Source organism: Schistocerca cancellata, chromosome 4, assembly GCF_023864275.1.
Source record: "Schistocerca cancellata isolate TAMUIC-IGC-003103 chromosome 4, iqSchCanc2.1, whole genome shotgun sequence".
Classification (NCBI taxonomy): Eukaryota; Metazoa; Arthropoda; class Insecta; order Orthoptera; family Acrididae; genus Schistocerca; species Schistocerca cancellata.
The window spans coordinates 304,795,838-304,812,885 of NC_064629.1; the positions used below are offsets into that span (position 1 = coordinate 304,795,838).

The 17,048-nt window shown below is 42.9% G+C and overlaps 1 protein-coding gene and 1 pseudogene across 1 annotated transcript in view; both read right to left on the reverse strand.

Moving 5' to 3' along the window:
• Positions 1-17,048, reverse strand: part of LOC126184181 (E3 ubiquitin-protein ligase Rnf220-like) — a 658,132-nt gene that overhangs the window by 254,952 nt on the left and 386,132 nt on the right. The window lies entirely within an intron of this gene.
• On the reverse strand, positions 7,800-7,919 carry LOC126186045 (5S ribosomal RNA; annotated as a pseudogene).

A 17,048-nucleotide genomic window follows, 5' to 3' on the forward strand; every position in this document is an offset into this window, starting at 1 on the left:
GAACTTTGTTGCTCAGTCTACCCTCTTCACTTCACGGGTAGAAACAGTCGTCTGCGGAGGGTGAAAGGGGTTCTATGCAAGAGAAAGCAGTAAACACAGAGTTGCACAAACTGTCACAAGTGACATTACACGCTCTCATTAAATTCGCGGAGGAGGATTCGACAGGAATATTAGACGAACAAGGCTGGCAAGTCTGAAGAGACACGACCATAAATCGGTAGCCATCATTTGGCGCAACGCAAACCCGGGGTGACGTTTCGGGCGCGATTCATTAAGGGGCTTAATAGGGCCATTGCGAGGCGAGGCACGTGGCAGCCGCACGCATTAGCGCAGCGGTGCCGGCTGCAGGCTGCCGCCAGCGCTCCCACTTATAAAAGATGGAACAAGGCCGCCGCCGCGCCACCCATTTATTTAATTATTACTCCCGCCTAGCTTAATTACAGGCCAAAGAGGATGTTATATTACTCGTACTGAACAAACGCTAAAGATTGCTTGTAGGGGCAGCAGCCGGCGGCAGGCAGCGACACCACTCCCCCGTCCCCTCACGTTCCGCATTCCGATGCTCTGGGTCACGCCACTGTCTGTTTCACGCAGTTTCCCCCTTCTTTCTTGTTTTCCCAGATTTACGTACGTCCCCACAAACAGGTTGCAGCTGAAGTGGTACTTTCCGTTTCTAGGAAAGTATTTCATACAATGAAGTGACAAAAGTCATGGGATACCTCCTAATATCGCGTCGGACCTCCTCCTGCCCTACGTGGTGAAGCATCTCGACATGGCATGGACTCAACAAGTCGTTGGAAGTCCCTTGCAGAAATATTGTGCCCTGATGCCTCTATGTCCGCCCTCGTGGTCTCGCGGTAGCGTTCTCGCTTCCCGAGCACGGGGTCCCGGGTTCGATTCCCGGCGGGGTCAGGGATTTTTCCTGCCTCGAGATGAATGGGTGTTTTTGTGTCGTCTTCATCATCATCATCATCATCATTCATCCCCATTACGGTCGGAGGAAGGCAACGGCAAACCACCTCCATTAGGACCTTGCCTAGTAAGGCGGTGCGGGTCTCCCGCATCGTTCCCCTACGCTCTGTAAAGAAGCATGGGACTTCATTTCCATTTATCAAAAGAAAAATTCGGAGTTGGTATTAAAATTCATGGAGAAGAAGTAAAAACTTTGAGGTTCGCCGATGATATTGCAATTCTGTCAGAGACAGCAAAGGACTTGGAAGAGCAGTTGAACGGAATGGACAGTGTCTTGAAAGGAGGATATAAGATGAACATCAACAAAAGCAAAACGAGGATAATGGAATGTAGTCAAATTAAGTCGGGTGATGCTGATGGAATTAGATTAGGAAATGAGACACTTAAAGTAGTAAAGGAGTTTTGCTATTTAGGGAGTAAAATAACCGATGATGGTCGAAGTAGAGAGGATATAAAATGTAGACTGGCAATGGCAAGGAAAGCGTTTCTCAAGAAGAGGAATTTGTTAACATCGAGTATCGATTTAAGTGTCAGGAAGTCATTTCTGAAAGTATTTGTATGGAGTGTAGCCATGTATGGAAGTGAAACATGGACGATAACTAGTTTGGACAAGAAGAGAATAGAAGCTTTCGAAATGTGGTGCTACAGAAGAATGCTGAAGATAAGGTGGGTAGATCACGTAACTAATGAGGAGGTATTGAATAGGATTGGGGATAAGAGAAGTTTGTGGCTCAACTTGACTAGAAGAAGTGATCGGTTGGTAGGACATGTTTTGAGGCATCAAGGGATCACAAATTTAGCATTGGAGGGCAGTGTGGAGGGTAAAAATCGTAGAGGGAGACCAAGAGATGAATACACTAAGCAGATTCAGAAGGATGTAGGTTGCAGTAGATACTGGGAGATGAAGAAGCTTGCACAGGATAGAGTAGCATGGAGAGCTGCATCAAACCAGTCTCAGGACTGAAGACCACAACAACAACGATGCCTCTATAGCCGTCCGCAGTTACGAAAGCGTTAGCGGTACAGGACTTGGTGCATAGACTGACCTCACGATTATGTCTCACAAATGTACGATGGGATTCACGTCGGGCGATCTGGGTGGCCAAACCACTCGCCCGAATTGTCGAGAATGTTTTCAAACCAATCGCGAACAATTCTGACCCGGTGACATGGCACATTATCATCCATAAAAATTCCATCCTTGTTTGGCAACACAAGGTCCGTGAATGGCTGCAAATGGTCTCCACGTAGCCGAATATCCAGAGGATCCAGTCCATTCCATTCCATTCCATGTAAGCACAGCGCACACTATCAAGGAGCCACCACCAGCTTGCCTTATTGGCGACATAGGTTCGTGGTGGTTGCTTTACACCCTAGCCCTACCATCAGCTCTTACCAACTGAAATCGGGACTCATCTGACCAGGGCACGGTTATCCAGTTATCTAGGGTCCAACCGATATGGCCACATACCGAAGAGAGGCGATGTCGTGCTGTTAACAAAGGCACTCGCGTCAATCGTCTGCTGCCATAGCCCATTAGTGTCCTGTTTCGCCGCATAGTCCCAAATTATACGTTCGTCGTACGTCCCCATTGATTTCTGTGGTTATTACACGCAGTGTTGCTTATCCGTTAGCACTGACAACTCTACGCAAATGACGCTGCTCTCAGTCGTTAAATGAAGGCCGTCGCCCAGAGCGTTGTCCGTGGTAAGACGTATCTCCTAAAATTTAGTATTCTCAGCACACTCTTAACACTGTGGATGTCGGAATATTAACTCCCTGACGATTTCCGAAATGGAATGTCCCATGTGTCTAGCTCCAACTACCATTCTGCGTTCAAAAACTGTTAATCACCGTCGTGCGACCATAATCACGTCGAAAACATTTACACCTGAAACATTTGAGTGTAAGTGACAGCTCCTCCAATGCACTTCCCTTTTACACCTCGTGTACGAGATACTACCGCCATCTGTATATGTGCATAACGCTATCCTATTTCTTTTGTCACATCGATATATAATACCCTCTTTGTGGGCTGGATAGCAAATATTTAGTGCGAAAGTAGCACGATAACAGGGCTGTGAAATTACAAATTAGCTAGCTCCGATCTGGTGTCGTTATTTACCATTATTCCACTAATTCCTATGCTGGATCAGCTAAATCGGATGTTCCCTCCCGATATTGCAGAACTGTGTATATACTGGATGTCAAATTAAATACCTTTCAGCCGTCAACTTTCAAAAAAAAAAAAAATGGTTCAAATGGCTCTGAGCACTATGGGACTTAACATCTTACGTCATCAGTCCCCTATAACTTAGAACTACTTAAACCTAACTAACCTAAGGACATCACACACATCCATGCCCGAGGCAGGATTCGAACCTGCGACCGTAGCAGTCGTGCGGTTCCGGACTGAAGTGCCTAGAACCGCGCGGCCACCGCGGCCGGCGTCAACTTTCAACCTTATTTTATTTGGCAACTAGTTCAATTAAAATTGACACAGTTCTTATGAGCCTGTGAAGAGAAGTCTTTCACTCAATTATTATGGAAAGGAAAGTGCCCACCCTTCGTGAGCTAAATAATACTAAATCCATTTTCTCCTTGTTGTGATAACAAAAATCTCCGAAACGAAGACGTATGTTATACTCGTATATTCTAATAGCGCTGGATCTTCTTTTGTCATCACATAATAAAGATACTGACAAACGAGTCATGAGTAATTGTTATGCCTCGTAAGAGGGTATAATTTCCAGCCCTTTTTTTTTTAGTTATCTTCGACTGTTATCGATGTATCCGACGTCCGATTCATGATCATCAATTTTTTCCTAGTCCACTTCCATATGTGACTGATCACTGTATATGAAAGTATGTGCTAATGTGGCAACGAGGTGTCACTTTAAGAGTACGGCTTCGGCTTGAGGTTTATGTGATGCAACTTTTCACCAGTGGGAACCATAGTGCAGTCACTGTAAAACTTAGCGTAAGTACCCTTACAGTTTCTGTAAGGGTACTTACAGAACTTCGGTGAAGTTGATAGTTCGTGAATTGGCGATAGGCTGTAAATCTGCCTGGTATTAAGTTTTGTGGTCTGTTTGGCATGTATCTAATATCCGTGAAATATCGCCGAATGTATTCCAATGCCATGTGGAGTTCGTTGGTGGAGTCCTGTCTTTGGGATCTAAGATATCAAATATATTTTTTGTAATGCTTGGCCGGCTGTCTTGCAGTATTCTAGCTGTGCTCTTCATGAAGATTGCTGTGCACTGTGATGCAGTATCTCTGATCCTCAGTCCGCCTTTGAGTCGCCATAATGTAGTTGCCTTGCAGCTGAATTCAAATATATTCCTTTTCCAGATATATAGACAACGAGGGTTAATATTTTATCCGCTATAATTGTTGGAATGGGAAGTATCGCAGTCATGTGTTATATTCTGCTAAGTACATATATATGGGAAAAGGTATCTATCTGTATTCGCTTGAAATTCCGCATGATTAGTTCTTTGATCGTATACACTAGTGTGGTGAGTTTCATTTCCCAGTTAATGTTGATCATATCCTTCGGATTCTGGGTCAGTGTGATCCCTAGACGTTTAATCTCATTCGTGTGCTGTAGCCATGTTTGGTCCATGTACTCAGTTTGTGAACGTACGAGCATTATTTATGATTTGTAGAAACTGACTTTTGCCCCGTTTGCATCTTCATACTTCTGTATTAATCGTTTAACTCTGTCAACCTCTTCCCTGAAATTGACTACCACATTCACGTCTTATGCATGTCTGAATATCTTGTAGGGAACTGTGGAATTTATTCAGAAAAGAGTATATTGCTATGGCGGAAAGTGACACTGAGAGTGGACATCACTGTCGTACTCGTTGTTTAATTATCATCGAAGCTGTCAGTTGCTCGTTAATCTTCATCCTCGATCCTGTGTCAGCTATGTATTTCATAATCAGCTTTATGATTGGCTCACTAAGACCCATTTTCTCCATAGTTTGAAATAAAAATTGGCGATTAACCCTATCAAAGGCTTCACTAAAATCTAGAAAAGCTATTGCTAATCTCGTTTTGCAAATCCATATTAAATTTACAGTATCTCTGTACTCGGCTAAAATATGTATCATTGACTGCCCTGTAGATGCACTGGCTTGGTAGGGTCTAATTACTTTACGTAATATTTATTTTATTCTATTGATAACGCACTATAGAATTTTAAAATCGGCATTGAGCAACGCAAGAGGATGGAAATTTTGCAGCCTATTACTCTGGGCAGTCTTTGATTTGGCCGGCCAGTGTGGCCGAGCGGTTCTAGGCGCTACAGTCTGGAACCGCGCGACAGCTACTGTCGCAGGTTCGAATCCTGCCTCGGGCATTGATGTATATGCTGTCCTTAGGTTAGTTAGGTTTAAGTAGTTCTAAGTTCTAGGGGACTGATGACCACAGATGTTAAGTCCCATAGTGCTCAGAGCCATTTGAACCAAGTCTTTGATTTGAGAACTAACATTACCTTCGTAAATAGTGGAAGGAAGACGTTATTTATGAAGATCCCACTGCTCATTTCGGTGAGTTCCTATCCTCTGATATTCCAAAACTGTTCGCAAAATTCGATGAGCAATCCTTCTAATTCAGGAGCGTTCCTCTTGGAACCGTCGGTGATGATTCGTTTGACGTCTTCAAGCCCCTGACCCAACGCTTCGGTTTGATCAGTTGCTCGTTGAAGTTGCACATAAATTACATCAAAATCAAATCGTCTCCTCTGACACGGTGGAGTATCTACGCATAAGCTGGGACACATATTCGTTTATTTTGACGCCTCTTCCACTGAGCGAAGTTCCTGGGAAATCGGGTTATGGCACTTGTCGTGTTTTCCTCGCGAGACTCCATACACTTTCACAATACGTTTTCTCATTTACTTGGGAATTCCATTAAGTCAAGGTTGAAATTTAATCCCGTTGCAAAGAGAGAGACAGCATCCGCTTAGAGTGAAAAATATCCCCGTATTCAGACTACCAGCGTGCTCGCATCATTAGTTACGGTAAGATTACTAAGTGCTGTTGCTTCTTTCTGGGAGCACTAATTAATTGCTTAATACAAGCCCGGGCGCCCTCTACACGGTGTTACCTGCTGGATACTGTCAGTCCGGGCAATATTAAGTTCGCTGGAGGCGATATTGAAACTCGCAATTAACAGCTGTCTATATATCATTAAGGCCGTTACTCGCTGCACAAAAGCAGGAGCTCACCTCAAGGGCGGCTTGAATATCACGGAAGACAAAGTCTGCTCCCATGATGGCATAGGCGGCTGTATATCCCCGGCTTACACGCAGTCTTCCTCACAACCACCTCAGCCTACCGCTAGCTTCCTTTTTCATATTTTCGTATAGCTGTCTCAATTAACTCCACAGCAATCGCCAACAAAATTACTGCATCTAAGGTAAGCCTCATGCTTAAAGAAGAAAACACAATTTTCCAAAGTTACTAGACCAGACATGACATCATTTTCATAGCCGCATTTCCTGTCGTAACAAAACGTTATGTCTCGTTTTCCTAATTGATGACTCTGGATGTTGTTCTTCATCCTACTATGTTATCAGTTATCATGTCTATGTCCTTCCCATTCTCAAACAATATTCACTGTATCACTTACAAAATTTGTGCAAGGTTCAGTGTGGTCGGAATGTAGTGTTCGGGTTTAGCGAAACGTAAAAGCTAACGCACCCGTTTGCCGTTTGACTGATGATTTGCGGTACAAATATTTCAAGTGCAAGGATATTTCTTCAAGCATTCGTCAGTTTGAAACTTAACATACCATTAAAATCAAATACAAGAGTATCACAAACAGAGAGTAGAACTGTGTGACTTGTGAGAGAGAGTGCTAGTTTCACTTTATAGCGTCCAGGAAGTTTATATTCTTGTAGAATATGCCTTTCTGTAATTATACTCTCTGCCAGAAACTCTATTTATTTATTTATTTTTGCAGACAGCGGTCAATGTGTAATTCTCACAGTTTTTTTCCACATAATTTAAGCCATCATCTAAAAGTTATGTCGTGAAGCAAGTACTGTCATGAAACTTACGCTGTGGTTACACGATTCCACAACTCTCGTAGCTAATTCCGGTACACCATCACGACACTCTGTCTTCACTTTGAGCTTATCTTGGCTAATCATTCCCGTTCAAATAATTTCGGTTTCTAATTCAGTTTTTTACTTTTCTGGGCTGAATATTTTTACTTGCTGGAATAAACGAAGCTTTTGTCAGTCCCCAATGAGAATTTCCCTAATTTCGACCTCAGGTTTCGGCCAGCTCTTAGTGCCAAGTGTTAAATGTTTCATGAGTCCTCCCCTGCTCCTTGAAGGGACGTACGTTTTAAGAAGTTTGTTGTGAAAATTTTAGGGAAAACTAGTAGAATCGTAATACTCTCATTCTTGGTTCTACAGGTCTGATTCATTATGTAATTTTCGCAGAAGATGTAACTATTTGCGACATTCAAAAGAAATCCTTTAATTATTTTCCTTCTCAAAATCAGGTCATTATTCCATTCAAATTCAGTTAATCAGCGGCGCACTACATAAGCAGCCTGAAGCGCTCAACAATGTCACAGTCAACTTACGCAAGCACAACATCGTCACCGGACTAAGCCGCACGTAGAAACCAAGAGCATTTTTTAAAATTTACGTGGCTTTAAGCAGGAAACTAAGTATTTACACACTGATTTTCTATATCATACATTGAACATAGCATTACAAATTATACTAATACCATTATATACCGTGTGGCACGACGTTGTGGTGCAAGTCTTTCAACTGGACGCGATTTCCGCGTTCTTGAAACCAACAGCGCCCCGTTTTCCCCAGACGGTCACCTATCCAAGTACTAGCCGGCCCCAACGTTGCTTAACTTCGGTGATCAGGCGGGAACCAGAGTTACCGACGTGGCAAGCCCGTTGGTTACCATTATACATAACGACACACTTTTTTCAATTTAAATGGGACAAATCATGCGATTACTACATTTCACTGCTTAAAATTTCACAGGAACAATGCGCCAACATTGTAAGCAGCTTTCCGTATACGTCTTTAGGAACAGCTTTTTCATACGGAGTCCCATGGAGACCGTACCGTCAGATAGCTGCTCTTCCCACGACATCAAGAGAGTACCTCGCCGGTATACTTCTTGCTTACTCCGATTTTTCGGCCATGTCCGTTTATCATAACTTCATTAGAAAAATTAAACGAGAGTAGCAGGCTTGGAGGACAGAATACAGCCACTATGGATAGTTCTAAAGTCTTTAAGTGAGCTCACGCCGCTACCACCTGGAATTTTCCACGTAACTAGTTGAGGTTGGTTCAAAATGGTTCAAATAGCTCTGCGCACTATGGGACTTAACTTCTGAGGTCATCAGTCCCCTAGATCTTAGAACTAATTAAACCTAACTAACCTAAAGACATCACACACATCCATGCCCGAGGCAGGATTCGAACCTGCGACCGTAGCGGTCGCGCGGTTCCAGACTGTAGCGCCTAGAACCGCACGGTCATTCCGGCCGGCAGTTGAGGTTGGAACCAGTGACCTAACAAACAGTGCTACTCCGCCTTTTCCATCGTATCCATACTGCCGAAAAAATATGGAAGCCTGGTAGCGAGAACAAAGAATTTGGTTTAAACATCGTTTCCGAAAGAGTCGCATGTGCTCGTTTTGCGAAGTTAACACTCTTCGCAGGGATTCTCTATTTCAGATGGCCGGCCATTGGTGGCCGAGCGGTTCTAGGCGCTTCAGTCTGGAACCGCGCGACAGCTACGGTCGCAGGTTCGAATCCTGCCTCGGGAATGGATGTGTCTGATGTCCTTAGGTTAGTTAGGTTTAAGTAGTGCTAAGTTCTAGGGGACTGATGACCTCAGATGTTAAGTCCCATAGTGCTCAGAGCCATTTGAACCATCTGTTTGAGATGAACGACCTAGAGTTGTAGAATGTCAGTTATCACGTTATCGTGTCAAAGTTTACGATAACAACTGACGTATCGCTGTAGATTTTAACTGGTCCTTTGGGCGCTCTTCAGATTTAGAGAATAGCCTGCACGATTAGATTGAAATATTCTTGTTGCAATGTGGCTGATCTTAGAGAAGACGGTCTTCCTGTTCCCGGCTGTGGCACGGCTGTTCTGTCGTCCCGTACTCTGGTGCTCGGGAGGGTCTGGATGGCAGCGAATTGGGCGAAGTGGCCTGGCATCGGGGTGCAGCGGTGGTGGTGATTTCCATCGGGTAGTGGCCGACCCGATATCGCTGTTGTGTTACTGTGGTTCTGTGCGGCAGGACCGGCACGGCTTGGAGGGCTGATTGCGTGACGCCTTGCCTTGTAGCGATTTCCTTCTGGCGCGCGTATGCCGCGACGCTCCGTTCGCTGCGTCGTATGGCTGGTTGCAATGTATTCAGCGCGTCCGATTGTGGGGCAGTCGGCGCGGGCCTGATTATCGCCATAGTTGGCCATCTTACGGAACAGCGGCACTGGCTGCTTATACGATTAAGCTTGAGACAGATAAAAAAAAATGACAGACAGAACGGACATATATTTCCAGCGCGCAACACATTACCTAAATTTCAATAAAATCTTAGCAGCAGCTACAAGTGAAACTGAACTACGCACGTTCTCAATGGTACATGGGTGTCAATTCCGTTCTTCGTCAGCGTTTTCGTCATACGTCTTACACGCAATATGGTGGAACGTTCGAGAGTAGTTCTTCACTTAAGTTGGTTTGAGTTTCCCGAATTCATGCAAGATCTAACTCATTCCCGTTAAATCGCTTAGTTATTTATTACAGATTCATCGCGAGCATACATCACTCGAAATAAAACAATTAAACCTAGTTACATCAATACCATCAAGAACAAGCTACACCTACCGCAGAAAGCACATTTTTGAATTGTTCGGTAATACGTATACGGGCTCTTCAGATCGATACTTTATTGGAAAGACGCAGCGAACAGTCAAAACAAGGTTCTCTATCAACTGATCGGTGGACAACCAATTAGCACGGAAAACGTCGGTGGTCGTTGTGCGGCAAGCTTTTTGATACAAAAAAAGTTATGCGGCAACGAAGAACACTAACAACGTGTTTGATTGGTGGAAATGAAACTAGCCGAGCATCAGTAACGGGCAGGTCGCGGGAACGTACAGTCGACTCTTTCATCTGAAATATCCTCTTTTTTCAATTTTTTTCGTTCGACGATAGAATGAGGGGAGAGTCTCTCCTGCCAACTGTAAATTTGGTCTGTCCACGCGGAAAATGGCTAATCATTAATTGGCAATCGGGAACAGGAAGGGTGGGGAAGCGGGTGGACAGGGGAAGGGGGGAGGGGGTTGCGGAAAGGTGAGAACAGGCGTGCGCACAGCGTCACGGTCCACTAACATGACACTTCCTTCCCACAAGGAAACAGAGGAGGGCACTCCCACACGCCAGCACAGCGCAGTCACAACACGCCTTCGAAACTTCGTTACTGCAATACTGTAACAACAGTCTGCCTCCACGCAACGTCGGAAGAGTACAAAATATATATATATATAGTTTTCCTTTCTTTATTTGCAGCATGTTCCATTACAGTATTTATAACAATATCTTCTGTGTGCGTGCGTGAAGTGTAGCGTAATGTTTGTATTGTATAATGAAGATGAGAGAATGAAGAGCGTGAAACCCGGTGCCGGCACATAGCTATTTTTTATTTATTTATTTATTATTATTATTTTTTTTGCATCAGTCTTCTGACTAGTAGCACTTGCAACATACGTCCTCAATTATTTGCTGGATGTACTCCAGTCCCTGTCTTCCTCTACAGTTTTTGCCGTCTAGAGCACTCTCTGGTATCATGGAAGTCGTTCCTTGATATCTTAACAGATGACCTATCATCCTGCCCCTTCTCCTCATCAGTGTTTTCCACATATTCCTTCCCTCTCCGATTCTGCGCAGAACTTCCTCATTCCTTATTTTATCAGTCCACCTAATTTTCAACATTAGTCTGTAGCACCACATCTCAAATGCTTCGATTCTCTCGTGTTCCGGTTTTCCCACAGTCAGCGTTCCAGTACCATACAATGCTGTTCTCCAAGCGTACATCCTCAGAAATTTCTTCCTCAAATTAAGGCCTATTTTTTATACTAGTAGACTTCTCTTGCCCAGGAACGCCCTTTTTCCCAGTGCTATTCTGCTTTTGATGCCCTCGTTACTCCGTCTGTCATTCGTTATTTTGCTGCCTAGGTAGCGGAAATCCTTAACTTCATCTACTTCATGACCATCAATGCTGATGTTAAGTTTCTCGGCCGGCCGCGGTGGTCTAGCGGTTCTGGCGCTGCAGTCCGGAACCGCGGGACTGCTACGGTCGCAGGTTCGAATCCTGCCTCGGGCATGGGTGTGTGTGATGTCCTTAGGTTAGTTAGGTTTAAGTAGTTCTAAGTTCTAGGGGACTTATGACCTAAGATGTTGAGTCCCATAGTGCTCAGAGCCATTTTTTAAGTTTCTCGTTGTTCTCATTTCTGCTACTTCTCATTACTTTCGTCTTTCTTCGATTTACTTTCAATCCATATTCTGTACTCATTAGATTGTTCATTCCAATTAGCAGATCATGTCATTCTTCTCCACTCTTATTCAGGATAGCAATGTCACCAGCAAATCGCAGCACTGGTAAGCTTTCACCTTGAATTTTAATTTCACTCCTGAACCTTTCTTTTATTTCCATCATTGCTCCTTCGATGAACAGACTGAACAGTAAGGTCGAAAGACTTTATCCCTTTCTTACATCCTTTTTAATCCGAGCACTTCGTTCTTGGTCGTCCAGTCTTGTTATTCCCTCTTGGCTCTTGTACATACTGTGTGTTACCCGTCACTCCCTATAGCTTACCTCTATTTTTCTCAGAATTTCGAACACCTTGCACCACTATACATTATCGAACGCACGTAGCACACAGCCACTTCTTTCAAATAGCACCAAAGGGGTCCCTAAGCTTTACGTCCCCATCCGACCGACGGATCACCATCAACAGTGTCACATGCTCTCACTTTATGACAAACTGTGGAGCGGTTTTGTATTTAAATCGGGACACTGCCGCAAAGTCTGGTGATCAGAAACTTAACGTCAACACCACCAGGATTCGAACCGACTTACTCCTGGGTTGAGAGCCACCGTACAAGTGTATGTTAGCGAACACTTTTTCCTGTCTTACGTAGATTAATTTCCGTAACCAGTTAGAGCCACTTATAAAATAGCAGCATTATAATTTTAGATGAAGTGACATTTCATATAACACTGTTCTGCAAACAGACCTGTACCTACACTAGTATTGGTGAAGATAAAGCTAGGAATCATGATCATTATCATCATCATTTACTCGAAGGATTATTCTCTTAATTCTGCTGCGTAGACAGATAACATTTATCGTCGGCCTTCCCATTTGGTTTCGACCTACCCAAACTATCACAATATTTTAACTGTTCTGTAAGACTTCAGCAGCGTTCTTTCCTCATACTGTATTGAGTTCTACTTTATGTAGTAGTAATCATTCTGTAAAATTTTTCGATTTTTTCTAGTATCAGCATCCTTAAAAGTGTATACTTAAGAAAGGTAAAGTTTGTGACTAATAACCAGTTTGCACTGTACTTACAATTAATCATAAAAATCCTTCGAATCTTTTCTCAAAGAGTTTTGCAATTACACGTTCTCATTATTTTCTTAATTTTAATCAGCGATTGTTGTAATTCCTCGTCGGAGTTCCAATTAATTAACTGCTTTCTAGACAGAAGCTCAAAGTGAAATGACCAGTATACGTTTCACTGACAAATCCAAAATACAGGAGCTGAAGTTCCGGTCTCGGAGGCCTCGTCAATCTATAACGTAAATTGAAAAGGTGACATAGAACATCTATGTCTACGCATTCTAAGATGATTTCTTGACACAAATTAGAGTCTTTTCGCAGAGGTTTTGCAATATTTCTTCAAGATGATTTCCTCCTTTATCCATGACGCCAGAGAAATATTCCATAAAAGGGTTTGACACAGTTAACTAATCTTCTTATGAAGTTTGACAACATTATTCTCTTCCTCCAATCATTTTTCCATTAAATGCTTTCTATATTAAATATCGACGAAAACTGTACAAATTTTTCACTCCACAAGAAATATTAATTCCACTTCGAGCCGAGGTAGTCGGTTGCTAGAAGAAAGCCTAGATTAGCTTCCGTAATGTGTTCTGAGAAAGTAGAATCAAGCGATAGTTTTTAAACAATCTACGATCAATAAATACTGCGGATGAATGTTAATGTGCCGTGTAGTTGGTATTACAGTCCCAAGGTCAGTCACGTACCGGTAGCTATGTGTTATTCCAGGCGTGTTGTATCTGTGTATGCGCTGAGAAATTGAGGTATAACGAAACGATGGCGTTAAAGATGTAGTGAAACACCGTGAAAAAGTGAAATTCGCAAAACGGCAACACAATATCACAACACGCTGCGCCAGGTGTATCACAACCAAAGAAGAGTGTTTAAAATTGGTACAAGCACTTGCGTGGCAACTGGCCACCCGCCGCCTAACGCCAGGTGCCGTCCACCATGTGAACGAGAGGCGGGACTGTGAGTGTATTTATCAACTGTCATTTTCTTACTTGAAGCTCTACTATTTATCTTGCAGTTACATACTTGAAACTTAAGAACGTTCTTCAAGAGTTATGAAACAGAATCGCAAGTGGGAAAATGTCTAACATTTGCGACATATTATTCGCTTTGGATTTATTAGAGGAGTGAAGGCAGCAAGGCATCTTGGAATCTTTGTACTGAGTATTGACGAATGCCCCTGGCCAAAATGTGTCAGAAAAGGACTTGCTTGTTTCACAAAAGATCGTTCTGGCATGAATTATTTTCCACATTCAGGAAGTCTCGATAGTAGACACATGTGATGAACTGCGACCATTTAAGCGTCGTGCGACATTTGCATTCAATAGGCGAGATTCAGAAGTCGGGCAAAGGAGTACTCCATATTCTAATTCAAAGCAACAAAATTCAAATAGTGATTGTTACCTCATTTTTGCTTGAACACCGTCAGTTTATACATCGAGCTTTTCTATGCAACATTGTTACTTGTGGCGAGTTATGATGCGTTTATGTTAATTTCTTAAGAAGAAATTAACGGCTGAGTCGTAACAAGAGACATATGCTTGAGAGCAAAGGCGAATGTGAACATATTTTGCATCTGTTGGCTAAGAAATGGAGCTGTGTACGAGGCGCTCCTCCGTAGGGGGTGTGTCCATCGCAGCTGGTATTTGTTGCCAACAACTGAGACGCCTTTCGGATGAGTGTAAGAAAAACTACAGACAAAACTGCATAGCGTTTTGCTGCTACACGATAACGCAATCTGCTAATTTCAATAACAACAATATCCAGGAGGTTGTTTGGGAAATCATCCCTCACGCACATTATTCTGACCCTACGCTCTCAAATGTTTAATCTTCCCGCTCCTTATCGAACAACCATCAAGAAAATTAGTTTCCGGACTACAATGCACTGCAGACCCGATTTGACAACATTTTAAACTTAAAATCTGTAGGTTTCTACAGGTGAGAAATCGGTAGACCACCTAAGCATTATCACGTTGTTTTAGATAATATGAGGGACTATATTTTTGTTGATTGATTAACATCTACTGTTGTGTTCAATAAATTAAGGGAAATCGCTATTGAAATTTGTATTTTACTAATACAAATGAAATACAACTTACCGCGACGAAAGTCTATTTAAATAAAACATGAAGAAACCGTACCACGAGTGTGTGTCTATATCACCATGAATTAGTAATGACTTAAATAATGAAATCTGCTTTTTTGCTGCTGAGCACAATACGTCTGGAGAATTTATTCTATGAGTAAACAAACAAAAATACCATTTATACAATGGTTCAAATGGCTCTGAGCACTATGGGACCTAACATATGAGGTCATCAGTCCCCTAGAACTACTTAAACCTAACTAACCTAAGGACATCAGACACATCCATGCCCGAGGCAGGATTCAAACCTGCGACCGTAGCGGTCGCGCGGTTCCAAACTGAAGCGCCTAGAACCGCTCAGCCATAGCGGCCGGCGCAAAATCACTTATTTGGTTTATTAAATGCCACGTTTTCATACTACTGAAGAGTGATTTACATATATACAGTTCCGAAGTCAAGAGCGAGTAACATCTCACTAATTCATGCCAATATAGGCAGGTTCTGGTTACAGATACCTTATACTTTATTAAAAGAGGTTTTTATCATACGGTTATTGTGGTATGCTGTATTTTATTTGTATTAGTACAGTGCATATTTTAATAGCGTTTTCCGTTAGTTTGTTGTACACAACGATAAAAATCAGAGAGAAATAAATCATCAACAATATATTCTCTCACATATTCTAAAACAGTTTGACAATACTTAAAGAGTTAACCGATTCCACGCCTGTGGAAACATAATGGATATGATGAGTTAAAGATGCCAAACAAAGATTCGGAGTGCATTTTCGTCCTGAAAGGAAATTTCTTGACCATTTTTCATTGAACATCTAAGATTATACATGAACACTGATGCACACCTGCTCTACACTACTGCCTGCTCTGTGCTACAGAAACCCATTTGCCATGTATATATTGTGAATATTCGAGGGATTAACACGAGAAGAAAAAGAGCATGACAGAAATAAATTTCTGGGCAGTTTTGCTTGTGAAATCAGCACAGTTCACTATCTTGTAGTAACAACACGTGATGTAGTTTTGTCGATCGTGTTTCCTACTGCGACCAAAAAGGGTCTCAAGTTGTTGGCAACAAATACCAGCCGCGATGGACACATTCCTGGGGAGGAGTTCATAGTGTACAATGCTCTATTTGAGCTATCAGATGCAAAATATTATGTTCTCACTGCCCTATGCTCGAGTATATGTCACTTGTTGGGGCTCAGCCACTAATTTCTTAAGAAGTTACAATGCCTGCAGGAGAATGCTCAGTGAGCGAACTGATGACACCAAGCAAAAATTCAGCAACAGTGACCCTGTCGATTTTTGTTGCAGTACTCTTACTCCCGACTTCTGAACCTTGCCTATTGAATGCCAATGCTGAATAATGCTTAAATGGCCGCAGTTCATCACATATCTCTGTTATAGTGTCTTCCTGAATGTGGAAAATTATTCATGACAGAACGATCTTCCGTGAAGAAAATCCTTCTCTGACGTATTTTGCACAGAAGCACTTGCCTCATGGACAATACGAAGATTTAGAGCTGCCTATGTTACCTTTTATCGAACCGAAAGCAAATAATATGTTGCAAATGTTAGACCATTGTCCACTTGTGACTCTATTTTACAACTCTTGATCGATGTTAATTAGTTCAAAGTTCTTGTAGATTGTAAGTAATTTACGATTACGGGAGACTACTCACCGAAAAGCATAAGCGTTGAATTGTCAATAGGCACATACAAAAGGAAGAAAACTTGCTAGCTTTCGGATTTTATCCTTTTATAATCTAGAGTAAAACAAAATACACACACACATATTCACACACACGTATAGACATGCCTATGCTCCTACATGGTGCCAGTATGCAAACTCCAATACGTAACTACAAGATGAATACAACAACATCAAATAAGAAAGTAATAAATCCGCCAGGGTAGCCGAGCGCGCTAACGCGCTGCTTCCTTGGACTCGGGTAGGCGGGCCGGCCCCGGATCGAATCCGCCCGGCGGATTAACGACGAGGGCCGGTGTGCCGGCCAGCCTGGATGTGGTTTTTAGGCGGTTTTCCACATCCCGCTAGGTGAATACCGGGCTGGTCCCAACGTTCCGCCTCAGTTACACGCGTCGCAGACATTTGAAACACGGTCGCACTATTTCACGATTTACACTAGATGCAGACAGCTTGGGTACACTGATTCCATCCCAGGGAGGTACGCGGTGGCGGCAGGAAGGGCATCCGGCCACCCCTAAAAAAAACTAACCTTGCCAAATCCGTTCTAATCACGCCGACCCTGCGATCGCTGCGGGACTATGGCGTAAGCGAAAGAAGAAGGTAATAAGAAAG